This window comes from Ambystoma mexicanum, chromosome 6p (assembly GCF_040938575.1).
Source record: "Ambystoma mexicanum isolate Mex_15411 chromosome 6p, UKY_AmexF1_1, whole genome shotgun sequence".
Taxonomy (NCBI): Eukaryota; Metazoa; Chordata; class Amphibia; order Caudata; family Ambystomatidae; genus Ambystoma; species Ambystoma mexicanum.
In genome coordinates this window covers 246,277,243-246,303,794 of record NC_090935.1, presented here as the reverse complement: position 1 = coordinate 246,303,794, position 26,552 = coordinate 246,277,243, and the positions used below count along the sequence as shown (strand labels likewise).

Here is a 26,552-nt window from a genome sequence, read left to right as displayed (position 1 = left end):
ACAACAGCCCCGCAGCTGCTTACTGTTAGCATGCATGCGGGCAATGGAGGCGTCCCCCACTATTGTATGAGCAAGTGGTCCACATCGTGCTGCATATATGAGGGGTGCCTAAACGACCCCTCACTACCACACACTACGCTGATAAGGCGGAGCAAGGGAAGCTCCTGCAACCGTGGTATTGGCCTTGACTCGAGTAAAGCCAAAAGCCAAGCGATTCAGCACAGTCGGTGAGTCGAGAGGAGAACCGATGAGAATCGGGCAGTGTTGAGTGAGAATCGCAAAGTGGTCGATTACCATTAGAGTGAAACTAGGGGTACCAGAAGGCCGTAGGAGAGTCGCTGAGAGTGGTCAAAGTGGTCATACAGGCGGTCTAGTAAAATACATGTACAATTGAAAGACATTGATCCTCCACTTGTGTGAAAGCAAGGGAAGTGAATCCTGCAGACTCAAGTGAATGTGAAGTTGGCAAGAATGAGCCAAACCAAGGGATGCTGACGAGAGGTGCAAAGTCTAAAGTCCTGAGAAACATTGTGTTGACAGAGGCAAACCCAGGTGAGGGATGGCTACTTTGAACTGTTTGAAAAGACATGGAGAAACAAAGGGAAGTGAATCCTGCTAAACAGATTTGAGAGGGGTCCGAGCCCAGCAGAGGGAGATCCAGTGGTGAAACCATCACACAGTGTTCATTGAGAAAAGAACTGTTGGTCCATTGAGAAAAGAACTGATACGTAAAACTGTGGTAAACAATTGAGAAGAGTCAGGGCCCAGAAGAGGAGAACCTAGGGGTTAAGCCATCACCCTACATAAAATTGTGGTAAACAATTGAGAAGGGTCAGTACCCAGAAGAGGGGGATCCAGCGGTTAACCCATCACCCAGCGAACAGTGGAAACAAACTTTTATTTGTTGAAGGAATTTTTGGTTTTGTTAGTTGAAGACATCAGGTCCTCAAAGGCAAGAGACTTTCAAGTGAAACGAGACTTGGGCATCGACGGTCCTGATAGCTGCCATTAGAACGGTCGTCTCGTGCTGGAGAATCCTGAGACTGTACTGTGCTTTAAGATCCCACCTTACGCTGTGCTCAAAACCTAAGGAAGGGAGACCCAGGCTATGCATCCGGACATATTATTTGAGAACACTTCTTTCTTTTCTTGAGAACTATCCCACATCATTTTTTGTATTAGTTGTAAAGTCTGGCAATAGGTTTCTTCGTATAGGCCCTTTTATTTTGACACAACGCTACTAGGACTGCCTTTTTTTTAATTTCATGGTCGACGCTTGCTCCCATCTTAGATTTAGGTTTAGAGTTGTCGCATCACTGATTCGTATGACCTCCTTTCTGCCTGTACACTCGCAGCAAAGTCCAGGTAGATGTGTATGTTGCGCTCCTCATAGTGTAGCATGCCCTTTTTGCTGGCGAGTTTGAGGATCTTGTCTCTGTAGTAAATGAGACAAGCGATTATCGTGCTGGGAGGCGCTCCTGGGTTGGGCACAGAGAAAAATGTTCTGAGAAGGATTCCGTGCCAGAGAGGGATTTTGAGAGGCCTTCCACATGTCCCTCCATTGGACCCTTGCAGAAGGATTCCGAGATAATGCGGATGTTATTCCTCCTAGATCTGGATTCCAGATCCTCGCACTTGCCTTGCATCTTGACCAGACTTTCTTTAAATTGTGTTATGTCTCGTCCATGTTGGGTTATTCTTTCCTCATTTGTGCTGATCCTTCCCTCCGCCTCTGTTATACGGGCACTTTCTTTGTCTACCCTTACTTTGAGAGAGCCAATGGTTGCAACTATATTGTCTAATTTGATGTTCACTGCGAGGAACCCATTCTGCTCTATGGTCATGAGGCGTTCCTCGCTTGGGTCGTCAAGCACCTCCGTCTGGATATCGACGGCATTTGATTTACTCGCTGCAGCCCCTTGGGCCTGTGAATTTGTAAAGGAATCCAGCTGGCCTGTCTTTTTGACGCTCAAACCTTTCTTCTCGTGCCGGCCCATATGTTGAGTGCAGCAGTGCGGAGTAGATGGCATGCTCCCCAGGCGTACAACAGTGAATATATTATACCCAGATTGTCCTGCAGAGTCCTCTGGCCTCTACACTTTATTATTCCAATTATATGGTGTTGCCTACCGTGAGAGATCTGTTGATGCTGTCTCTCAACAAATGCTTTTCAGTTTTTCACACCTAAGCAACCGAAGGAATCCAGCGGTGATGGCGTTCTGGGTCGCACCGCTGTATTTTTCCAGACCGCACATGCAACTGCCTCGTCTCCCCGCGGACAGTGGGCTGGACCTGACAGCATGCACTAGGATGTGTTTCCCAACACACTCTTCCAATAGCAGTGTTCAAATGTGTCCCCGTTAGTGTTACCCAACCAATGACATAGGGTGTATTGCAAAGTGCAGGTTTGTGTTGGGGGACTGTACCTCACTGTTGATATTGTTGGTGTGTATTCCGGGTCTCTCCCCCTTGGTGTTTGTGATCTTTAGTAATGGAGAATGCACAAACGGAGCACATGAGTTACAGATCGAGATGAAGAGTGGACTGTGTTCTCCCACGTCTTAGGGTGGAGAGTTTATCGTGTCCGTTTTTCACATTGAGGGTCTAGGATTGTGGTCCCTTGACTCAGTAGCTATACAGTCCAGCTGAATATAGTTGAAGCAACGCCGCTGTTCATATTTGTGTGGGCCATGACGGTCGTGGCTGAGCGTCTAGGCTCTCCTATCTTACGCTGGCACTGGATCCGGCCCCTGCACCGACCGTGTTGGCCCTGTGATGTGCCTTATGTGGGGCCTTGATGTTAAAGTCAATGTATCGCCGCCGGCTCGTGGTGATGTAGCCTCCAATACAAGTATTCTGACCGTATGATGTACGTAAGCTGTGTCAGCAACTTGGGCAATCTGCCACAGTGACCGGCTTGACACCCAGTAATGCCTTATACAGGGACCGCAATACTGCGCCTCGGTTTTACGTCAACCCACAGGGCGTGTACTGGTTTGCATTCCCTTTGTGTCCACCACACCTTAATGTTCAGGCTACAGTATTCCCTGTGGTCTTTGCTGTTTAGCAGGCCAGCTTCGTGTAGTGTAGTCAGGGTTTATTCAGTGCCGGTAGGTGATGGTACTAATGGCCCGGCCATGATTTCAGCAGCACTCAGGCACTGGGTCTGTGCCATCCGAATATGGCCCCAGTCTCCGGTTCCCACTCAGATTGGGTCACTTGCGGTCCAAGAGCAGGCTGGTAGAGGATATATATGCGTCTGCTTCTGCTTGGTGCGCACCATATTGTAGGTTGACTGAGCAATGGAGGCTTCACCCTTCCTGTTACCTCTGTTATGGCCTACCTGTCAGCACCCTCTGGATCGAGATGCAGGGGCCAGTGTAGGTTGTATCGGGTGCCATGGGCCCACGCCCAGATGCCTCTGTCACGGAGGCCGGTTCCATCACCGGAGCCTCGCAGTGTCAGGGCATCCGCGTTGACTGCCGTGATGAAGTATGGCCCGCCATTAGCTCCCACACAGCACTCGCCCATCCGACCTGGTTTAAGGCCAGCCAGCACCAGGTGCTCCCTCCGCATACCCGCTGCAGTGCGTGGCTCGCGTTGCCGGATTCTATGGAATGGATAGCCACTGCGGCTGGTCGCGGGGGGCCAATCCCGGCTCAAATCACACCCCACTTGTTACCCCTGCCCTCCACTGCTTTAGGGTCCGGACGCCCAAGTGTGTAGGTGCTCACTGCAGGGTTTCTGTGCTGAACAACATGTGGCACCAGTGGCACCACAGTTCGAGGGCTGTCGGCTCCTCGCGGCAGGCCGCAGCTCCTCCCCCTTCACGGCCCGCAGTCTCAGACGGGCTCAGCCTGGTATTCGCCGGCGGCCCGCGCCTTGTGGCATCTCCAGGGCAATTCACGCGACGGATATCTGTCGTCTTCAAGCGGTTTTTAGCCAGATTTTCGGGTGGTGTTCCTAGAGTGTTCATGCACCAGCTGATGCAAATAATCGGGTCTTGGGTGACTCCGGGATGGATTAATTTCATTCAGGATCTATCGTGGATCGGAACTCTTGATTCAGGCCGCCATCATCCACGTGCGCAACAGCGCCACCGAGTTTCCCCTATCTTATATCCCTTGTCAGGATAATTACACAACCTTTACCTTCTTTACAATGTCTTTTTGGCCTATGGCGATGCTATTCTAAATTCTCCCACTTAGCATGTCACATTAGGAGAATTGTACTAAAATTGCCCTCTTGTTCTCTTTATAAAGTCTTCATGGCAGGGCAGGTGCTAGGTTTGCCCCAACTGAAATCTCATGTCAGGAGAACTGCACCACATTTACCTTTTTGTTTTTCCCGTAATTCTATTTAGTCAGTATTCAAAACATTCTCTTAATTGTAATTGTTTCTTTCGGAGCACCTCGGGTTACCGCTCTCCTTAGGCCAACTCACTGGCTTCTTTTGGCGTCTGTTGTCTCACGTTGTTGGGGTGCATTATCACTGCGGGAAGGGCTTCGGTAAACTGCCAGACCCTCATTGGTTTGAAAACACAGCTGACAGCTCTCCTGAAGCTGCCTTTGCCTGCATGGCACTCCCTGGGAGCTTTCCAGACTCTGTCTGATACTCCGGCACGTCAGAATGATTCTCTGCAACTCAGGAGCACCTCTCCCTTTCACCTGGGCTTCCTTCCATGCTTCTGCTTTCCTCCACGATTCTGCTTCCCACTCTGCATACTCTGCATCGCCGCTCAACATCTCCTTCAGCTTCTCTCACCTGCAGTGGATTTCCAGATTAAATGTCCCACTTAGTTGATTGGAATAGTAACAATTAGACTGCACGTTCTTCTTGACAGCACCATTGATCTTCATTGACTCTTGGCTCCTCTTCTTCATCCAAGTATCAAAAGGTTTCTGGGAATCGGAGTACAACCTTTTACGATTGGTTTTTAAATGCTTTTGTTGAACACTTCTACCTACATAACAACTATCATCAAACTCAGATGTCAAGAGTTTTAAGGGGACTATTCATATGTGTATGACAAGTAAAGTTGGGATTTTGATGTTCAACCAAAGCAGGTTTCAAACTCTTAAAATGAAAGTGTTCTGATGAATGACAACATCCTTATAGAAATTATGGGATGAGGGCTTCTTCTTCACATGTAAGGGAAGAATACTGCGTCTGTCCTGTCAGAGCCAGCATCTCCCCCCACGACAGCCATCTCCTCCACCCTCAGAATACTCCCCCACCCCGGGTTAGGATCGGGTGGCGGCTGCCTTCGCCAGGCCACATGGGAAGAGACTTTAGGCTGGGGATTAGTGATGGCTCTGCAGAATTCTCTTCCAAGTTTCATCTTTCAGTGGTTTTCCTCCTGCTCCATATCTGAACACGCTCTAAGAACAGATTTTCCTCCCAGTTTGGCAGGTGGCAATTTTCCTCCTACTCTCTTTGTGTTATGAATCCAATTGAGTCACTAATTCCCCAGTGGTAACGTCCTCCCATGTGGCCAGGGGACAGCAGCCGCTACCTGATCCTGACCTTGGGGGCGACTATATGAGAAAGGATCCAATGTGAGGAGACAGTCTCCGGGGAGATGTCATGGCTTCATTGGATGAGACATGGTATGCACCATTTGCCTGTTGAAGATAACCCCTTTATACCCAATATCCTCATGTCCTATTGGCATACATCTGCATCCCCTGTCGAGAAACCCGTTCCCAAAGCTCTGTAGATCAGACTTCCATCCCAAGTCTAAAATGTGTAGAACCTTTTCCGGTTCTAATTATTCACCATATAGAACTGATATGTCATTTGGAACTGTTGAAACTGACTTTTCAAGTAATCGGTGTCACCTGGCAAAAAGGGACTCCTTTTTCCACAATCACACAAATACTGGGATGAGGGGGAGGGAAGGAGCAATGCAGAATGAAAGGTGCCCCAAGTTCAATTAGCATTCTAGTTGTTTTCAAGTACACCTTTATGCAGGATATTTGAACACTGGAGACCAAGTCATGATGGCTGCTGCTTCTTGGAAGAAGTTGTTTCCTCGATTTGCTAATCTCATGAGGCCTGGGAGCACAAACCGGTGTGGTGGAGCCGAGTGGCTCACCAGAAGGGGAAAAGAGAAACGGTGCATGTCGCGCCAGAGACATGCTAGGAGGCAGTGTAAAGCTCCTGGGCATATGGCAACCACGAAAGTGTACAGGCCGGAAATACCAAACATAGCCAATGAGTCAGCCCAAGCACTGTCGAGACCCTGCAGCCTTCTGGCGTCCACACCAAATACGAACTGTTATAATTCAAGCTTTTGAAGGAGAGAAAGTAAAGAGACTGAATGAGAAGCAAGAAAGCATATGGCAAATTAAACCCCTAACGCATTCTGATTTTATGGAATATAAATATGTGGGGAAGCAAAATCAAATGATGTATTAAGGAGATCTAATATACCAAAGAGGGTATGTTAAACAGTGGAAGTAAAGGAGGAACAACATGTAATGATAGGTCCTGGCTGGAGAGTAATCCAGGCAACTACAATTGTGTGTGAATACAAGAATCCTTGGCAGGAGATTATACCAGGCAATGATCAGTGTGAATACAAGAAGTACTGGCAGGAGAGTACACCAGCCAATGATCAATGTGAATACAAGAAGTGCTGGCAGGGAAGTATACCGGACAGTTGCAAGTCTACAAGAAATATAGAACTGTGTTTTCCAGACAATAGGAATTTGTTGAAAGAAAAAGAACTACAAAGCTAAGCAGTTTTGTAAATAACAGTAGTGTTGTATGCCAAGAAAGACACAAAGAACTGTTGGACCAAGAATCCGTTTGTATTGAGAATTCCAGGGGACGGAACCACCCTTTGGAGCCAAGGCTTTTCACCTGTGGAGAACCTTTGTGTTGAAGCTGTTTATTTGTACTTTTCAAACTCTTTTGCAATCACCTAAGGTTAAATATATTTAGCTTTTCAGCTTATAGTTTAGTTTTTAGTGTTAGGGTAAGAATAGCACTTTTGACACAAAGGGGTTTTTTTATTTTGGCATCCTGACAGAGAAGGATCCTTAATTTTTGGTAGGGAAATTCCTATTAGAGTAGGGTTAGAGAGGCCTTTTCCCAACCCTTTTCTAATCTCCATAAATGTATTTAACCATAAACATGGCAACCTTGTGACCGACTTTCATTCCTGACTTGTCACACCTTGTCACTGACAACAATGAACAGGTATTCCTCTGAGGCATTGGTATTACTAATTTTCACATTCCCATTGTTTTTGGGAACATTATCATGCACTATTGTGGCTTTATCTCCAGGAGCCTTTTACCCCAGGTGCAGCCATTTGCCGTTCTCCTTTCCTTCACCATCACACACTTCACCTGTGATAGTCTTGAAAGCCTCCCTGCCGCTCCTTTGCTGCCCCAACATCTTTCTTTTCTTAACCTCCGTTTGTCTGCCAAACTCTCCCCGATTTGGTTGCATGGTTCCTTAACTCTCGTCATTCTGCTCCTCCCTCTCATCCTGCTGTCCCCACTTTCAGTAGTGCCACTTAATCTGAACCCCAGGTGTGCCATCTTTGGCCCTCGTACTTAACCTTGTAGCTGTGGTGCCTTTACCTTATTGTGGTGTTTGGGCATCTGCCTTGCCTCGTCTTCACTGCTACTGCAAACTGTATTAGCTTCTGGCAACTTCACACCTCTTTGTCGGTCCTCTGGGATTCTCACATTGCATCCTAAGATTTCTTCTCTGCTTGCCTATCACAGTCTCTCTGACTTCTCTTGCTGATGATGTGTTTTAATAGTCGGTCAACTACTGTGGTCTAAGTGTGTGACCTTTAAACTCAGAGACCTTAATTCCAATCGCTTCATCAACAGTCAATAAAATAATATAATGGTGTAATTCTGGGTCAATCATTTTATCTCAGTAGACCTCAAATTGTAAATGCGTATTGTAATGTAAATTTGTTACACCAGCTATACTCTAGCATTATTCGTACTACCCCACATACATAGCGTGGAATCCCATGTTCAATCACGTCAGGAATTCTATAACCTTTTCACAATAGGAATTTGCAAAGTATATGCTGTTCTCTGCACAGCACCTCCTGTCTCAAATGCTGTGGTCGCAATGCAGTGTACTCTGTAAAGCTCAATTCTGATTATTGGGGTTAGGTCAGCAGATTGGAATATCTAACAATATCTCTAGGATGCAGATTACCTCATACTAATAGGGAAACCTTAGCAAAACTTCCTCATCAAGACATTTCTTTTTTTTTAGTGTGGCTACATTTGGCACACAGACACATGTCCAGGTTTGGCATTGTGATGGTGGTCAAGGGAGTTGAATTCTGCAGTGCTTTTTCCCGATGATGTTTTGTCCATTCCTAATAGCTGCAGGATTCTGCATGCGATCAGTTCAATTTGTTTGGTTCTACATTCCTACCAATGTTTTTCCTTCAGCAGAATTCCATCATATTCAGCAGCTGCTTGGGATGGAGAGCCAGCATGAGTTCCCCCTCATAGTGCGACGCTTGTGTTGGAAGTACTAATCACTTGACAGACTAGTATCTTATTCTGGCTTGTGCGCCAAATTCTTCTATTTCAACTGCTGTTGTTGGAGTTTCAGGTTGTCAGTCAATAAATGTATAAAGTTAAAGTAATTGCTCATTAAGTAGTTACCAAGTATGCTTTCCACTCCTGAAAATTAGTGGAGAAAACAGATATTGCATTTGTAAAGGACTTCATTTCATGGCCAGCTGTGTTTAGTATTTCTCACGAGTTATACCTTGTATAGGAGTGATTTTTCTCTCTTCATACCATTTCATGGTGCAAGAGAAGGATCCTAAATGATGTAATGTTTTACCTAAGGAAGCATCGTAAAAGTCGCTCCATCTACCACTCTGCTGCTTCTCCATAAATATGGTTCTGGAGCTTTGCATTTTCATTGCTCCCATTTATCTAGTGGCTGACCAGAATTTAGCAACAGGAAAATTCAGCAGAACACAGAATGATCCTCCCAATATGTCCTCTGTGGTAAGGTTGTAGAGATACTACCCAAATGGGAATGGCCCATGCATAGATTGATTTCAAGTCAACTCTTAAGTGCCAGTCCAAAGGGAAGCATTAATTCTGCCAGAGTGGTAAAATGGTCAATAACCATCTCTGATGCCATTACTTAGCAAAGCTCGCATAAGAGGTGTGCTTCTTTCAAGCTCATGATATTTCTGTTTTGCCCAGCAGTTTTTAAGTATTCAGATCTTTTTACTATTACAAAGTAAAGCCTTGAGGGGTCCTTCGCAATCACTTGGCAGTATTAATCCCACACCTGTTACTATGATTAATGAGCTGAAGCTCTCAGTTTTGAATTCATTTAGCAAATTATGGCTGTTATGCTACTAATTAGAAAGGAACTGCATTAAAAGCCAATCAAGTCCAAATGAATTGTGTTTCCTCTGGGATAGAGCACTGGAGTTTCTCAAACCTGCAGTCGAGAATGGTAAGAAAAATGATGTAAAGGATATTATCATAGTCGAGTTTGGGAGCAATAATGTTAACCCTGGTGACAATTTTATGAAGCTCAAATAAGGCAGAAGATGATGGTGGGAAAACACAGGCTTACCATTTGATTGATTTGTATTGTAGGGCAGGGATACACTTTCATTGACATGGAAACTAGATTCTTAACTTCAGAAACGGGAAAGTAGAGAATGTGGCTAGAAGCATGGATTCAAGAGATCAGTGTAATTGAGAGAAGGGTGTGGGTGTGGTCTGCTTCAACGAAAGGTAGGCTTCCATAAACTGTGTGGAGGAACAGGCAGTGGAGGTGGACTTGTCATCCAATCCTAGAAGAATCTTGGTATCGTCCTTGCAGAAGAAGAGCGTTCTTCAAAAGATCCAAATAGGGGATAAAAGTGGCCGGAGGCAAGGCACTGGTTTGTTTCCTAACCCATGGGGCTGGCATGCCATAAATTGCAAAATGGAAATTTTGGCATCTACCTAAGAAGGAATAGCACTGTAGCAGTGTACTTCTGTAGGCTCAAGAAGAAATAGTGGGTTAGGGTGTTAACTGTGTTAAAGGCAGTGTTAATGAGTTTGTCAAATTGCTGACACTCTCTACTCTACCACAATGGGTAATATCAAGGTTACTCACCATGGTGACCACCTTACTCCTAGTCCATAGTCCCCTTTCCTTCATACCTATGGGACATTCCTCCGTCCTGTGGGACAGGGACCGGAGCACTTTGTAAAAGCATCAAAAAATGTTGTAAAAGTTTGGTCCTTCCTCTCTTGTTACGCGGGGTACTGCACGTGGCTGTAACCAGCCGGTCAAGTGTCACAGCGAGTAGATCGCTCGCTTTGACATCCGTGCAGAGCCTGCTAACGCAGGTTCGAATCCCGGCAGGGCCAAACTCAGCCTTTCATCCTTCCGAGGTCGATAAATGAGCACCACACACCATGGGTGATAATAAGCAGCGCTCAGATACCTGAGGGTCCGTAGCGCTATATTAGTGCCAAATTATTATTATTATTAACCACGCCCACCTTAGCTCCGCCAAGCGCATCGCCCATCAGTCCTTTTCTATCGCCAGGTCAGAGACCATTAACCAATAATAGAGGGACCTAATTAGAGGGGACGGTGGGCGGGGGGGCGTATGGAGGAAAGGGGACTATGGACTAGGAGTAAGGTGGTCACCACGGTGAGTAACCTGGTTATACTGCTACATCCCATCCCCTTTCCTCCATACTTATGGGAGATTCCCAAGGACTCCTAACAGGAACTACGGGTGGATGGAAACCCCTTACTGAAAAAGGTTCTTCAGCACAGCCTGGCCAAACTGAGCATCGGATCTGGAGCTCAGGTCCAAACAGTAGTGTTTACAAAAAGCTGATGGGGAGGCCCAAGTAGCCGCTTTCACGATGGTCTCCTAGGGGACACATTTCTGAAAGGCCTCCGCAGCTGCCTTGCCCTGCAACAGGTGTGCATGCATCCCTTTAGGAGGCTGGAGACCTTGAACAGTGTAGGACTCTGTAATACAGGCAGCGATCCATCTGGAGTTGGTCGCTTTAGAGGCCTGTTTCCCTTGTGGATTACCAAAAGTCACCAATAGTTGAGAAGAACTCCTAAATTCAGATGTCCTGTCTAGATAGACCTTAAGAGCTCCTCTAACATCCAAACAATACAAAACATCTCCGCTTCTGAGGCTGGGTTTCGAAAGAAGATAGGCAGGCAGATTGACTGATTCAGGTGGAAGTCCGAAACCACCTTCGGTAAGAAAGCAGGCTTTGTCCTTAGGACTACCTTATCTTTGTTGAAGACCAAAAAGGGATGCTCCACCGACAGAGCTTGAAGCTCACTCACCCGCCTTGCTGAAGTAACAGTGACCAAAAAAGATACCTTCCACGAAAGGTGCTTAAGATCTACCGTGATCATTGGTTCAAACGGCTTATGGCACAACGCTGTGAGGACCACATTAAGATCCCACGTCGGGTGCGGCTTGCGAACCAGGGGGTAGAGACGCGTTAGACCCGCAAAGTGTCTCTTAATCACTGGATTTGACAGTGAATAAGAGCACTGGTCCGTGGATAGATAGGCGGCAACAGCCAAAAGGTAAGTTCTGCATGACAGAGCGTGAATGCCCGACTCTGCTAGGTGGGGAACGAAGGAAAGCACAGTGTCAATTGTAGCCACCCTGGGATCCAGCTGTTTGGCTAAACACGAGTGACATAACCAAAGCCATTTGCTTCTGTACTGAGACCTTGTCGAGGGCTTCCTGGCTGCCTGGATAATGCGCATGTTGTCAGCCGACAGATTGAGATGCTCTAAAGATCTGAACTCGGGCACCAGGCCGCCAAGCTGAACGATTGTGGGGAGGGGTGCCACAGCTGCCGATCCCTCTGTTGAAGCAGATCGGAAACCAACGGAAGCCTGATCAGTGCACACACCGTCGGGTGTTGAAGCTCTGAAAACCAAAACCTGGCCGGCCACCACAGAGCAATGAGCAGAAGACAACAGTTCACTGTGTTCCTCAGCTTGCAAACCGTCCGATGAATCAGAGGCAGAGGCGGGAAAGCATAGGCCCTCATGTTGTGCCAAGGGATCTCGAGCGCATCCCCCAAAGAGGAGGCTCCCAGCCCATTTCTGGAGGCATACAGAGGAAGTTTCTTGTTTGCTGATGTTGCAAAGAGGTCCACATCCGGAGTGCCCCAACACAGGAATACCTGTGAGAGGACCTGCGCCTTCAATTCCTACTCGTAGCTAACCATTGTCCATCGACTGAGGGCATCCGCTGTGACGTTCAGCTGGCCCGGGATGTGTACTGCCACCAGCCAGACGCTATGCCTGATCGCCCATTCCCAAATCTGAATGGCCAGATCCACAAGAGGAGGGGACTTGGTGCCCCCCTGCTTGTTGATGTAAAACATTGACACCACATTGACCGTGCGGACATGAACCACTTTGTTGGCAATGACCGGCCTGAACGCCTTGAGCGCCAGGACAATCGCCAGAAGCTCCAGGTGGTTTATGTGAAGGAACTTGTCTTGGGGCGACCAGAGGTCGGAGACCTGAAGAAGATCCAACGTCGCACCCCACCCCAGAAGGGAGGAGTCTGTCATGATCGTCACCATCGGAGCAGGGTCTTTAAAACCCGCACCCACCGACAGGTTGCTGAGAGACAGCCACCACACCAGGTCCACTCTCATGAAAGCCGGAATCAATATCATCTTGGAGTCCGGATCAACAGCCTGACGCTAAGAATTTCGAAGAACCATTTGCGTCTGCCTCCTCTTGAGCCGAGCAAGAGGAAGAGCCAAGACGCAGGCAGCCATGAGACCCAGAAGCCTCTGGAACCACCAAGCTGACTTGCTCTCCGACTGCGAAATCTGAAATGTGGCCAACAGATCCGCCATTCTGTGCCCGGTCAGGTAGACTCTGCAGTCGATCGTTTTCCAAGAAAACCCAGGAAAGTCAAGTCCTGAGAGACCGTCATGGAAGATTTCCGCCAGTTCACCAACAGCCCAAGGTGGAACAGTAGCTGGAGGAGAGATTGAAGATTGTTGGAGGCTTTCAGAGGGCAAGGACTGCGCAACAGCCAATCGTCCAAATACATGTACACGTGGATCCCCTGAAGACGAAGATAAGCTGCGATAACCAACATCTTTGTAAAGACATGCAGTGCCGAGCTAAGGCCAAAAGGGAGCACTTAGAAGTGAAAGTGCTCCTCCGCCACAGAAAACCAAAGGTATCTCCGGTGTGGATTCCATATCAGGATATGCATATACACATCCCGAAGATCCACCACGCTGAGCCAATCGCCCTTTTGTAAAGAGGACTTTATCTGACCAGGCGTGATCATCTTGAATTTCTCTTGGGGTAGAAAAAGATTGAACTGGGAAAGGTCTAGGATGGTGTGCAGGCCAGCCTGGTTGGATTTAAACACCGTAAACAGGCCGGCAGTAGAAGGCCCCCCCTCGCTCCCCAAGGGGAACGGGTTCCACCGCTCTGAGATCCAGTAACTTCTGAATCTCGGCTCTGAGGGAAGGCGACCCAGACTGCTGGAAGGGAGGATTGATTGGTGGGGTACGGGGAAGGAGTAAGCGGAAGCCCGCCCAAGCGACTGACAAGACCCACTGGTCCTCGGTGATGGTCTGCCACACTTCCCAATGAGACGCAATGCATCCTCCCACCGGGGCCTCGTGCAAGCGCAGAAACCTTATTTAGTTGGTTTCTCAGCAGCGGCCTCACCTGAACCTAAGGAGGAGGCTGAGGAGCGGGAGAAAAACCGACTCCATTGCTGCCTTCGGAGGGAATTTCCCGAAGGGGTGTCAACCCTGCGGTATTTTCGATCTAGAAAACCCCTGAAACCAGAGGAGGGCCGAGGCAGTAACAATGATCTCTGTGTCGTAAAAGGTGGTTTTACCAGGACAGACAAGGACTTGGCGGTCTGAGTGCTGTCCTTCGTTTTGGTCAGATACATGTCAGTCGAGGAATGAAAGAGCTCCTTGCCGTCAAAGGGCAGGTCCAAAACCTTATCCTGCACCTCCTTAGAGAACTTTGTGGCGTGCAGCCAAGCCTGGCGAGAGGTATCCACGCCAAGCATAAGGCCCCGGCCCGAAGTGTCGACATGATGCGCCGCAGCCACCAGCAGATCCTGTGCCAGGACCCTTGCATCCGACAATCCCGCCTTGAAATTCTCAAGCTTTTCAGTGGGAATAAATTCCTCAAACTCTGACAGACCTTTCCACATTTTCATATTCGCCCCGCTAATACCAGTTATGAATTAGTGAAAATCATCCTCCCAAGGGAGTCAAGAAGCTTATCCTCTTTGCCCAGAACCTGTGTAGTCGACGTAGAAGAGAATGACGCAGGCCTGGATTGCAAAGTGGCCACAGCCACTACCGTGGAGGAGGGGGGGGCGAACATGACGCTAAGGCCACCACTTCCGAAGAATGAAGCCTGTAGCGCCGTCAATTTTCTTGTTGACAAACAGTCCAGAGTGTGGTTTCTCCCAGACTCTAGGGACCTCGGCCAAAACGTCCTTCTGCAAGAACAAGCCGGTACGCTCCGAAGGAGACAAGGGGAACACCCCCGAAAGCACGCCCTCCTGCGGAGCGGGTGCCTTGGGCACTGGAATATCCAACAGACACATCATGTCCAGCACCCGGTCGTGAAAGGCTTTGATGGAGCGGGACTGGTCTTTGCTGTTCTGATCGCCCTGTGCGTCGTCAGACAGGTCCGGTTCAGGCTGAATCGCATCGGGCACCACAATGGCCTTGTCCACTGGGGACAACGGAGGCAGGGGTGGAAGAGTCGGGGGAGGCCCGGCAGGCAAAGGCGGCGTCGGCAGAACCACAGAAACGGCAGCTGGTACGGACGGCGCAGGCAGGCATATCTCCCTAAACAAACCTCGAAAGTACTCCTTCATGAGGTCGGAACGCATACGTTTTTGAAACTTACCGAAAAAGGCGTCCTCTGCCGACGATTTAGGCGCAACCGTAGGAGGCCTCTCATGAGGGGAGTAATTCCAGGGATATAAGGGAGAGGGTTGCCAAGAGGCCCCTTCCCCAGTGGTGCCGATGCCGCAGGCAGCGAGACATTGTGCGGTAGGGGCATCCGAGCGTTCCAATCATAAACTGGACGAAACAGATTTGCACACGGAAACCTATGTTCACCCACAGAACCACCCCCTATACCTAGGGCTGATGGCGTAGTCATAAGGGATGTATCCAAAATGGCTGCCGTGGTCTTGGCGGGAACGGACGCCATTTTGTCAGCACCTAAGCAGAACTGCGACACATGTGGAAGTGACGCAGAGGTCCCCACTGGCGGGTCAGGGGTCTTCATTTTAGCCTTAACACAAGGAACCTTGGCTGAGCCGGTACTGTGTGCCCCAGGATTTTTCTGTGACATGCTAATAGCCAAAAAAGGACCTCGGCACTGCCGGTAAAGGAGGAATTACGGTTCAAAACCTCACTCCTTGCCCCCTCAACAGATCTGGAATCACTGCAAGAGCGGGAACGATGAGGAACACATCTCACTGACAAGACCTTAACAGGCCTCTCAGAACTGTTGGTCACCTTAGTCTCTAAACGAGGGACCTCGGACCCGAGTCCGGTAAAAACCTCTTCACCACGGGCCTCAAACCACTGTTCGGTTCGGTATCAACAACCTCAACTGAGCCATCAGGGCGTACCCCGGTGTTTGTAGGGGAAGCTCTAATCAAGGAGGCCTCGGAGCAAGCTTCGGTACGCAACGCCTCGGTAGAACTGGGCCTAAAAGCAGCCCCCACAGGAGGGGCCTCGGAATGTAATCCGGTGTCAAAAGGTCCCTTAGGGAGACCCTCAGAGCTTTTGACGCTTCTCCCAGACCGGGAAGATCCTGGGAAGGATTCCCCCGGCCAGGGTGCCCTAAAAAGTAAAGAACTCACCAGGCGTTTCTTCTTTTCGTCGATGAAGGATTGAAAATGCGTAGGGGGAGTGTGCTGAAACACCTCCTCCCACCGCTCTAAACGACGTTGAATTGCCCAGACCGAAAAGGAATCACAATAAAAGCACGAGTCCCACCGCTGGTCAGGACCCGAGCACTCTAAACAAAGTGGATGGGGATCCGCCCTAGCGAAGCGTCGCTGACAGTAAGAACAATTAGGAAAGTCTAGCTGAAAAGGCATAGATGGACTACCACGCGATCACTAAGCGAGAGCCAGAGAGGAGGAAAACTGGAAGAAAGTCTTCCGCAGATGCAAGTGTGTCCAGTCTCGACGAGCGGAGAAAAGGACTGATGGGCGATGCGCTGCGCGAAGCGAAGGTGGGCGGGATTACGACCTTGTGCGGTAGCCCGCATAAAAAGAGGAAGGACCAACATTTTGCAAAATTTGTGATGCTTTTACAAAGTGCTGCGGTCCCGTCCCACAGGATGGAGGAAGGTCCCATAAGTATGGAGGAAAGGGGACAGGACGTAGGAGTATAGCAACACCCGACCTGCTAATGTTCCTCTCCTAATAAAACGCCATAGCTTTACCTTTTTAACACCAGACTCATAGCCTAGTCCTTGAATAAGATGTGCCAGGCTGTCCTCCAAGGAATCTGCTAACAGCCATATCCTATACACCATCAGTGGATATGATAATGGCCCTTCCTCCTCCTCCTACGTCTCGTCCTCTTTCCTTCATCCTGTATGGGCATCCCTCACTAGGAACGGGAACGGTACCTTTTCATCAGAAAAATAATACTTTCCCTTTAAATGTATACATGCGTTGTGGCACGACCCTGGGAGCATGCGCTCACTTAACCCCGCCCACCAGCGCCACACATCAGTCAACTTTTCTGCATCGACGAGAGGGGACCGCTTTCACCAGCTACTGGGTGAGGCCTCAAGCCTCGTAATTCCATGCGCTTTCCCTAATCTTTTGAGTTCTCATTTTCAGGTATTTGGGGACACAGTCCACTGGTGCCCTCGTTTGTCCCCGGTGCATGTCGACCGCAGCTGGCTTGAGCAGGTGCCTTTCGTGGGACAGTTCCTTTCCCACCTCGGATCTGCACACGCTCTGCCTCCGGTGCCTTAGGGAAGACCACGGATGGGAATGCTGCTCAGCGTGCAACGCTCTCACACTCCTATCCCTCAGAAACCGGCTGGCGAGGTGGTGAGAGTTGTTTTCCAGGACTCAGTTGGAGAGCATTAAGGATACGTACGCAGGAAGACCAGGAAGGTGAGCATACTCTTCTCAAAAGAACTGCACAGAGGCGACACCTTCCTGGGGAAACCTGCTGACCGGAGGGGTCAGTCCGACCCTCACACTGGAAGCAAGGAAACGGAGACTCTTGTAACTACCGGCTTAACACCCAAGGGGTCTAAGGGCCCTACTGGTTCTGCCGCTGAGGAGCCTACTGGCACTAGTACCGTAACACGTCCAGAGGGGCTCAGCTCTGCTACCGGGCACACGCATGAGGAAGCGCCTACGTGCAGCATAGACAGCACTGTCTGCCACATGGCCTAGAGCCAACTGCCTACCAGAATTATGCCTGAGGTGTAGGGTGGGGCATAGCCAATGCGTTCAGGCATGCAGCCCGAGCCCAGGCCCATGTCGTCCACAGTACTATGTGCGGAAAGCACAGACAAAATGGGGCGCGCCCAGGACAGAAGCCCGCCAACAAGGTGAACCACAAGGCGCAAGCCTATGGCCAGGGCAGATTGGGGTCCTATGACTCTGGTTACATGGACCACTTAATACCCCACATTCATGAGTCAGGGACGGTACCATGAGGGCATGTACTCGCAAGGTGGGAGCAGACAGCAGGCCTTTACTCCACCACAGCCGGTGCAGGATCGCACCCAGCCTGCTTGCGAGGATCATTTTATAGACAAATGTTTGACCCTTATGCGGTCTCCACAGATGGGGGAACATCCTTAAGGGCATTATCCAGGAGATGCTGCCTCCCACACCGCCACCTCAGCCGGTGCCTGTGCAGCCTGTACCTCCACCACCACAGTTGCCCATGCCTCCATAGACAGGCTACGGCTGCGGTGGAGTAAGGCCTGCTGTCTGCTCCCACTTTGCGAGTAATTCCGGTTGCCAATCCTACACCTCCAGTTCCAGCGCCCGGCAGAACTAATGCTGATGGACCCAGGGGCCCCTTCTTACACATTTGACACACAAGACACTGATGAGGAGGAGCCTGATGCACCTTCGGCTAGAGGGCATTCCATGATATGATTACTGGGCTAGCTGATTACCTTGGCATACCTCAGCCCCAGAGGGGGCTGCCGGAATCAGGGGTACTGGCGGAAGTGCTCACAATCAAAGCAGAATCGAGATCTGGCATCCCATTGCAGAAGGATGTGGAGGCTCTGGTGAAGAAGGGATGGCTCAAGTCCCTCTCCACTCACCTCTCCACTCACCTCTCCACTCCGCCAACCAATAAGATGCCGGGTGCAAAATCCAGGAAGGGCGAGGGTGATACTCTGCTCTTGTCAGTGCACCCCAGCCACTGTCGTCAGTCATTGCGGCGGCATCCATGAATGCCGAGCCCCAGACCTCTACCATGAGCACCTCAACTTTAGCACTGCAAGCGAGAAGGAATGCTCAAGGCCTATGGGGAAGAAGGTGTACTCGAACGAGGGGCTTCACCGCAGGCATGTCAACGCCAATGCCATCCTGGCAGCGGCTAACCAGTGGTTGTGCAGGGAAATTGCAGACTTCCTCCCAGATATTCCGGCTGACAACCAAGCCTCTTTCACGGCAGGACTCGCAAAGGTGAAACACATGGCACAGGACATCATGGATGGTTGCGCACATTGATACCGTTAGCAGGGCAATCTGTCTGGCGACTGACATGAGAAGGACGACATGGCTCAAGGCGACCAGATTCAACCCTGATTTTCAGGACATAATCCTAGACCTAACTTTCGAGAGTGGCGAGGTGACTACCGAAATCACCCATGAATCCGTAAAACATGAGCGCCAAGCTTGACTGTGCAGGGCCAGCCTGACCCGACTGGGGTGCTGTGGACCTGAGAAGAGTCGTCATTGCTTTTTTGGGTGGAGGCCGATGACTGGCAGGGTGACTGAAAAAAGTCCTTCTGTGAAGACTTCTGGTGTTTTCACCTATGTTGGCTGGGCAACCTGTTGGGTTGCCTTGCCTGGCAGTCCCGGAAACCACCAGTGGATCGCCCCCTGTCTAATCGAGAGTGACCCTGCGTGAAGGATTTGGCTGTGTGGCTTGGTGAGAATGGCCAGGGATTTGGCCGTCTGCGAGCTGCTCTTCTTTTTATCAGTTGTATCGAGTTCCTTGTCTGTGGTCGAGTGGAACAAGACTGGTTCCACTCCACAAGGTTGTTTGCAAAATCAGACAGTCCCAGCCGCTGCGGCTCATCCTCATAGCCCTGCATTGACCGGCCAGGCCAGGCCATGGTTCTCAGAGCTGCGGCAGCTGTCGGTCCAGCCTCTCCCGTTATGGAAGGGTCTGCTCTTGGTTCAGCCTGAGGGTTGGTGGGGGTGGGCGGTGTGTTGCTTCAGCCGTGCCCTGAGAGGCTTGGCCTATCAGCCTGTTCCTGAGCAGGTGACTCTCCAACATCTCCGGCTATCTTGGGACAACCTAGGAATCATCCAGGGAGCAAGGAGTCGGGCTACCTGAAAGCAGTACAAGAGCAAATGGACCAGATTCTGCTTCTGGTTCAAGGAAAGCGTAGTGGACCCGCTATCGTGCACTCTGGAGTAGGTGTTGTCTTTGCTCAGCGTGCATAGCCAGATCAGGGGTCCAGGTTGACACCTGCCGAATATACCTAACAGCCATTTGCACAAATAGGAACTCAGACAGGTTTATCTTCTTCTCGACCAATCCAGTAGGTAAGAGGCATCTAGTGGGGGTTCCAGGCAGTACCCGCTTGACGTACGTCCACACCCTGTCTTGGATCACAACGTTGTTCTGAGCTCCCTCACGCACAAATGATTTGAGCCCATGGTCACATTGGACATCAAACTGGTCACGCTCAAGACAGCGCTACTAGTGGGGCTTACGTCGCTCGCAGAGTTAGCGATTTTCATGCTCTGGTGGCTTCCAAGCCCTACACCATGTTTCATCGGGACAAGATCGTGCTCTGCACTCACCCCAGGTTCTTACCATATTCTTCATATGCTCTTCATATTAACGAAGATATTGTGCCCCCCACTTTCTTTCCAAACCCCAAGGAGGACGCAGAGAAGGCTCTCCACTGTCTAGATGTCAGAAGAGCTTAAATTCTATCTTGACAGAACTAAGGACATCCGCAAGATTGATACCTTATTTGTCACATTTGGAGGCTCAAGGCCTGGACAGCAAGTGTAAAAAGCTTCAATAGCCAGATGGATGACTACTGCCATCCAGAAGGCCTACAAGGCTCAGCGCAAAGAATCACCTAGGGGCATGCACCCTCACGCCATCAGGGCCAAAACAGCGGCTGTTGACTTCCAATGTCACGTACCTTGGCAAGTCATTACTAGGGCGGCGACATGGGCTCCTCCACCGGCCTTCTGCAAGCACTACTGTCTGAAAACCAGTGCCAGCTCTGACCCAGCGTTTGGCCAGGCTGTCCTCTCCTCCGTAATCTGTTTGCCTAGAGTATCAAGCTCTCCTCCCCAGGGTGGTTGTATCAGTTGTAGTCGCCCATACAGGATGGAGGAAAGGGGACGGGACGTAGGACTTACTCACCGGAGTGACTAATTTACTCCTATTCCATAGTCCCCTTTCCTCTATTCGTCCCACTGTCCCCCCCCCACCCCAAAAAGAGTAGCGAGGTTGAACGGTTCAATTCAGCCGACACACCAAAGGGGACTGAGGTGTGGTGCCGGTGGGCGGGGTTAGGGGAGTGCATGCACCCAGGGCCGCTCTCACGCGCATGTGTACATATAAAGGTAAAGTGTTCTTTTTTGGTGGAAAAGGTTCTGTTCCCGTCCCTACTAGGGACACCCATACAGGATGTAGGAAAGGGGACTAAGGACTAGAAGTATGTTAGTCACTCCGATGAGTAACACTTAATTTCTTGATCCACGCTAATCGTCTCTCAAATCATAGGCCAAACGTTTCAGTGACCTTAATTCCTGTTACTATCCAATCCTCTTAAAATGCTGTACACCTCAAAAAACCCACATCTTCGTTCACAGGCAACAACCAACTACCTATCTCGATTGTGGGTGCTCTAGTTCGGGGCTGCCCATTAACTATTACCACAGGCCAAACTTCCCTTATTTCATTATATAGACCAGCATAGACCCCCTAGAAATACAGATTGGCTAATATGCATCACTTAAAACAATGTGGAACACCTTCCTTTGACTTCCCTCCCCATTCAGAAGTCATCTCCCTCTGACCTGCTTTTTCCCACGGTGAGAGGGAGAGTGTGGTGTTTCCTCCCCTCCTCACTCTCGCCTACACTTACATACTCCTCTTCAGCTACATCAGTGCATGTTCCACATGCAAAAACATGCCCAATATTGTAATCCAGCATACCTTGCCATGACAGAAACATGGTTCTCTTCAGACTAATCCATATTGCTGGACATCCCCATGTCTGATGATTTTAGAATTCCAGTCAAAGATCACTCGCTTAAAGCAGGAGGCGGTTTGGCTTAGATCGATCTGTTGAAACTCTGTACTCCTCTCTAGACAGTGGCACATCCACTTCTTTTGGTCTTCCTGGGCCAGATTACAGAAACTCTACAATGGTGCAAGTGCATATTTGCACCGTATTAGCATGAGGGCAAGGTTTGCCCTAGCGCAAAAATTATTGGGACCATATTTGAAATTATTTTCACTGTGACAAGTGCCATCTCTTATGGTATAAGCACTAGAGCAAGAATTGTCCTAGTGCAAAAAACCTGCACTTAAAATATATTTTTGAACCAGGACAAAGTTTGTTCTAGTGCAGGGCTGGCCAACTACAGGCTTGGGGGTTGATTTTCTTCCTGCATTCTAAAGAATATGTCTAACCAGAAATACTATTATCTTCTCTCCAAAAAGATGTCTCTGCAGCCCTTGTCTGTGCCATCTCTCCTGTAACAAAAAAAAGCAATCCACCATCTAAGCTGTAAACAGATTGTTTGATCATCAACTAGCTCACCTGAAAAGGGGAAGTTTGTATTTGTGAGTGGATTAAGAAAAAAATAAGGTGCAGTTGGAGCACAAAAGAACTGATTGCAACAAAAACACTATAAGGAAAAGAAATCTTACTTACAATGCTTCCCGTAAGCACCTCATTAAATAATAGTACATACACTATTGCATCTACAAACATGGACAAAACCCAGCCGAAGAGCCTATGCAAGATATTACCAACAACTTGGCCTCTTTATTCAGATCTAAGGGGGGGGGACATCAAAGTATTGTTCTAATCGTCACCATAATATTCAGCAACTTGAAAACTTCAAAAGCACAGGCACTCCCATGCTCATTCAATCTAGCAAAATCCCTCTGCTTCACCCTTGTTTATCAGATTACAGAGATGTATAATACGTCCTTCACTTTCTGTAAACTACCAGTTTCTCTGAAATCAGCATCAATTTCTCCCTGTAAGAAAACCAATGCAGACCATTTTACCCTGGCTAACTTCTGGCCTATAACGATGAATGGTTTGCTACATAACTACAAACCTACTGTGAAATTCACCCTTTTTTCCATAAACAGTTGCACGTTTGCCCTGGGATAAGCACTGAAAGAAACTTGCTTCACAGTAGAGATGGAATACGGACAGGCAAAAAATAACACGCCAGCAGTAGTCCTTCTTTACCTCTATGCACCATACAGCATGGATGATCTCCATATTCTACTCTCAAGCCTATAGTGCTTCATGGGAATCAAAGTAACAGCCCAGAAGCAGCTCCCCTCTTCCTTGACAAACGACACTGCTCAGGTGAAGAGATGCCCGCTGTTTCTAAAGCCACAGCCCAGTTAAGTGGGGTTCCCTAGGGATCGTTATTATGGCCTGGTCTATTTAAGTATCTGTATCCAACCTACTGGTTGCTCTTATTAATTACTTAACACTACCATTTAATTTCTACACTGATGATGCAAAGTTGAGAATCAACCTTAATGAAAAGTCTTCTTGGTACTCCAGAATCCCAATTACAACAATGAATGACAGCTAGTGGCCTTTGCCTAAAGGCACCAACGACTGCTCTACGGGTTCTTCCAGCCCGTGATATGTAACACAAAATACTATTAACTCGGGCATCAGTTCTATCTAAATTGGATTAGTATAATAGCATATATATAGTCATACCAAAAAAAAAGACAGCACCCAACTACAAGCCATCCAAAATAGGACAACTAGCATGATGCTGTGCCTAGGTGTATGAGACCATATCCATGGGGCCCTACGTTTTTGTATTTGTATGTTTTATTTATTTACCAAAGAAGCAATGTGCTTCTTCCAGTAGCACTTACATTAGTACTTGTAGTCCTACAACAGGTGACGTAAATAAGAAGAAGCTGTGGAAGAACATGATCAACTATAGGTGAGGAATACTGTATAACACAATACAGACAGTCCACTGAGGGACAGGAAGATCTCTGCGATATTCAGTGCATTGAAGAGTGGTACATTGGTAAGTGAGGGGATCCCCTCCACCCTTTTATAGGTGGCATTTGAGTTAAGAGTTAAAGTAGTGGATATTGGAGTTTTCCACATGGGGGGGTAGAGATTAATAGTGGCATAGGCAAAGGAGGAGGAGGGAAATTGAGATGATGCACAGTTTGGACACGGAACACCAAGATGGCAGAGGGTGCTGGGTTTAAAGTTGCACTGCAGATAGTAGTGCGAGAGTGTTAGATAGGTAGGGGGGTGCAAGTTCAAGATTTGTAGATGAGCATTAGACATTTGAATAGGGCCCGGTTGCACATAAAGCAAGAGTCGACATGGAGGCCATGTGGCGAATATGAAGAAGAATGGGGAAGATTGATGAGGGTGTGCGTTGCGAAGTTAAGAATTTTGTCCAGAGTAGAATAGGAGTAGAGTGGGGGGCCCAGGAGGACACCGGCACAGTAGTGGAGGTAGCTCTGTACAAGCATGCATGTTTTGGTGAAGTGGTCGGATAGAGGTGGCGAGGATGGATTTCTTTTGCTATTGATGAGATTGATTGCCATATCAATAGCTTTTGTAACAATGACATAGAGGAGGTTGAGATCACTGTCAATGAAACCCCACGTTGCATGTATTTGGGGAGAGGAAGATCAGAGGAGAAGGGGGACATTCGAAATAGGTAGGTAGATACCTTTGGTCTTTTGAAGAGTTTAGCATCAGAACACAAAGTGCCAACCAGTGGCATATAGCGGAAATCAGTCATGCAAAAGAGGAGCCAGAGATCAGAATAGAGAAGAAGATTTGCATGCCACTCGCAAAGCCAAAGGAGGAGATGAGTTGCTCAAGGGAGAAGATAAGGGTAGAAGAGTAAGAGGCAAAGGACACATCCTTTGGGGACGCCGACAGGGAGGTATGTCTAGTCAGTGTTTCAGGAAATGAAGAATGAACAATCTCAACGATGAGAATTAAGCCAGTCTGCAATGTCAGAGAATTTAGATACGAGTGGAGTGCTCCACTTGGCAGCTAAGAGGTCAACCAGGATTAGAACAGAGGAGAGTTTTTGGTGATGAGCCTAGGACAGAAAGTAAGAGACATGATTGAGGGCTTATGGCAGCTTCAGAATCCAGACTGATAGGATTGCATTGGGCATAGGTGTCAAGATAGGAGGCGATCCTATTACACACAGGTCATAGTGGGATTTTAATTTAGTGAAGAAGGAGAGAGGCAGGGTGGTAGATTGCCAGCTTGTCGGAGTCAGCCAAGTGCTACCTAATGATAGATAGTACTGTAGCTATGTTTAAGCATGCAGGGAAGATTCCGGAGAGGAGAGTGGGAGGAAACATAGGAGCAGAGAAGAGAAGCAAGTTCTTTAGTTGTCTGTGTAGCAAATGGGTCGAATTGAGCACAGGTGAAGTTGGCTCATCGCAGAACGGGAGTTTGGTCAGTGGGAGCAGTTGGGGACAATGAGTTAAGAAATAGGGATGGGCGCAGAATGAAAGAATGAGGTGGGGGAAGCTTAGAGGGGCGTGTGGAGAGTCTGTCTCTGGTTTTCGTGATCGTAGATGAGAAATATTGTGCAAACTAGTAGGAGAAATGGGGGAGGAGGTGACGCGAGGGCATGAAAGAGCCAACATAGGTTGTAGAGTGAAAGATAGTTTACTCAGGTTAGAGCAGAGAGAAGGGATGAGATGCATAAAATAGGAGGATTTAGCAGAATGTGGGGCCGTGGTGAAGGATTTGGGAGCATCTTTGTAAGGAGAAGGAGTTGGTACCATTCTTGCTCCATCTAGAAAGGTGGTATTGTACTTTTGTATTGAGTAGACTAATTTATGGGCTAAGCCACAGCTGTGGGTAAAGGGCAGGAGTGAAGCTACTGGTAGGGTAGTGGTGTTCAAGCGGGGAGCAACGTTTCTGGTTGAAATCTGTGGAGGAGATAAGAGGGAAGCAAGTGTGAGGAGAGAAGACCTAACCCTCAGCTAGGTATGGGGCAAGAAACTCTGCTTAAAATTTCCATTTAGAGATGGAGGAGATGGGAGGGAAGAAAATGTGGATGGAGTAGAAATCGGGAAGTGGTGGTGAGGGTGATCTGAGACAGAGAGAGAGAGGGAGCGAGAGAGAGAGAGTTGGAGTAACAAGGTCCGGTGAGTGAGTGGGTGATGTATGAAGGGAGGTAAGGCATACTTGATCTCCATTTATTGACTACTGAATACCACATTGAATTTAAGGCTCTTAGCATGACTGCGTGGGTGTGGGCTCTACTTAAATCTCCAATTTGTATTAGAAATACACCCCACGTAGTATGCTGCTGCTGAGCAAAGCTGACATTCATCCAAACAACCCACAAACTAAAAAAGAAAAAAAGATTGGAAGTCAGACGGCTCATCAGGGGCACAAACTATGCTGTGCGCACTTCAAGAAACTAAGTCTGGAACCCAACCAAGTGAGGTTCAGCAAAACATTAAACAGTATCTATTTTGGAAGGCGTTTGGATATTCTCTAAAATACTGCCAAACTATAGATCCAGTATTCATAGACCTCTGCCTTAAAAGCTGCTTGCTTTTAGTGCTGTTAACCAACGAATAATATCCACCTCGAGAGGATGTACTGTAGCGTCCATAACAGTGTTTTTAACTCTTCTGATCTTAACCAACCTGCGTGTCTGTGCCTCGATATCTTTCCCTTAGTAATCGCTCTCCCTTTCTGTTCTTTGGCGTCATCACTCTTAAGCTCCTGTTTGCATGTGAGGTAAAACAAAATACAAAATAACAGATTTTAAAAAACCACTCCTGCATCGGAACGGATCCGGGCGCAATGCTCCCATTGTTCTGAGACCTCCATCGTAGGTGGTGAAGCACAGGATTGAGGATGCTCTCAGTGCTTTCTAGGGGTAACGACAGCTAGCTTGTTATCAGTTATGCCCGAGTCCCAAAGAAAGTCAGTGGTAGTGGCGTAATTGCATATTCCAGAAGTTTTTTCATTGGATCACTTTCCAAGGCCAACGAAAGCACACCATGCACGAAAAAGAA

General features: G+C 48.4%; 1 protein-coding gene across 2 annotated transcripts in view; it reads left to right on the top strand.

Moving 5' to 3' along the window:
* DYM (dymeclin) overlaps window positions 1–26,552 on the top strand; it is a 1,763,009-nt gene that overhangs the window by 1,228,748 nt on the left and 507,709 nt on the right. The window lies entirely within an intron of this gene.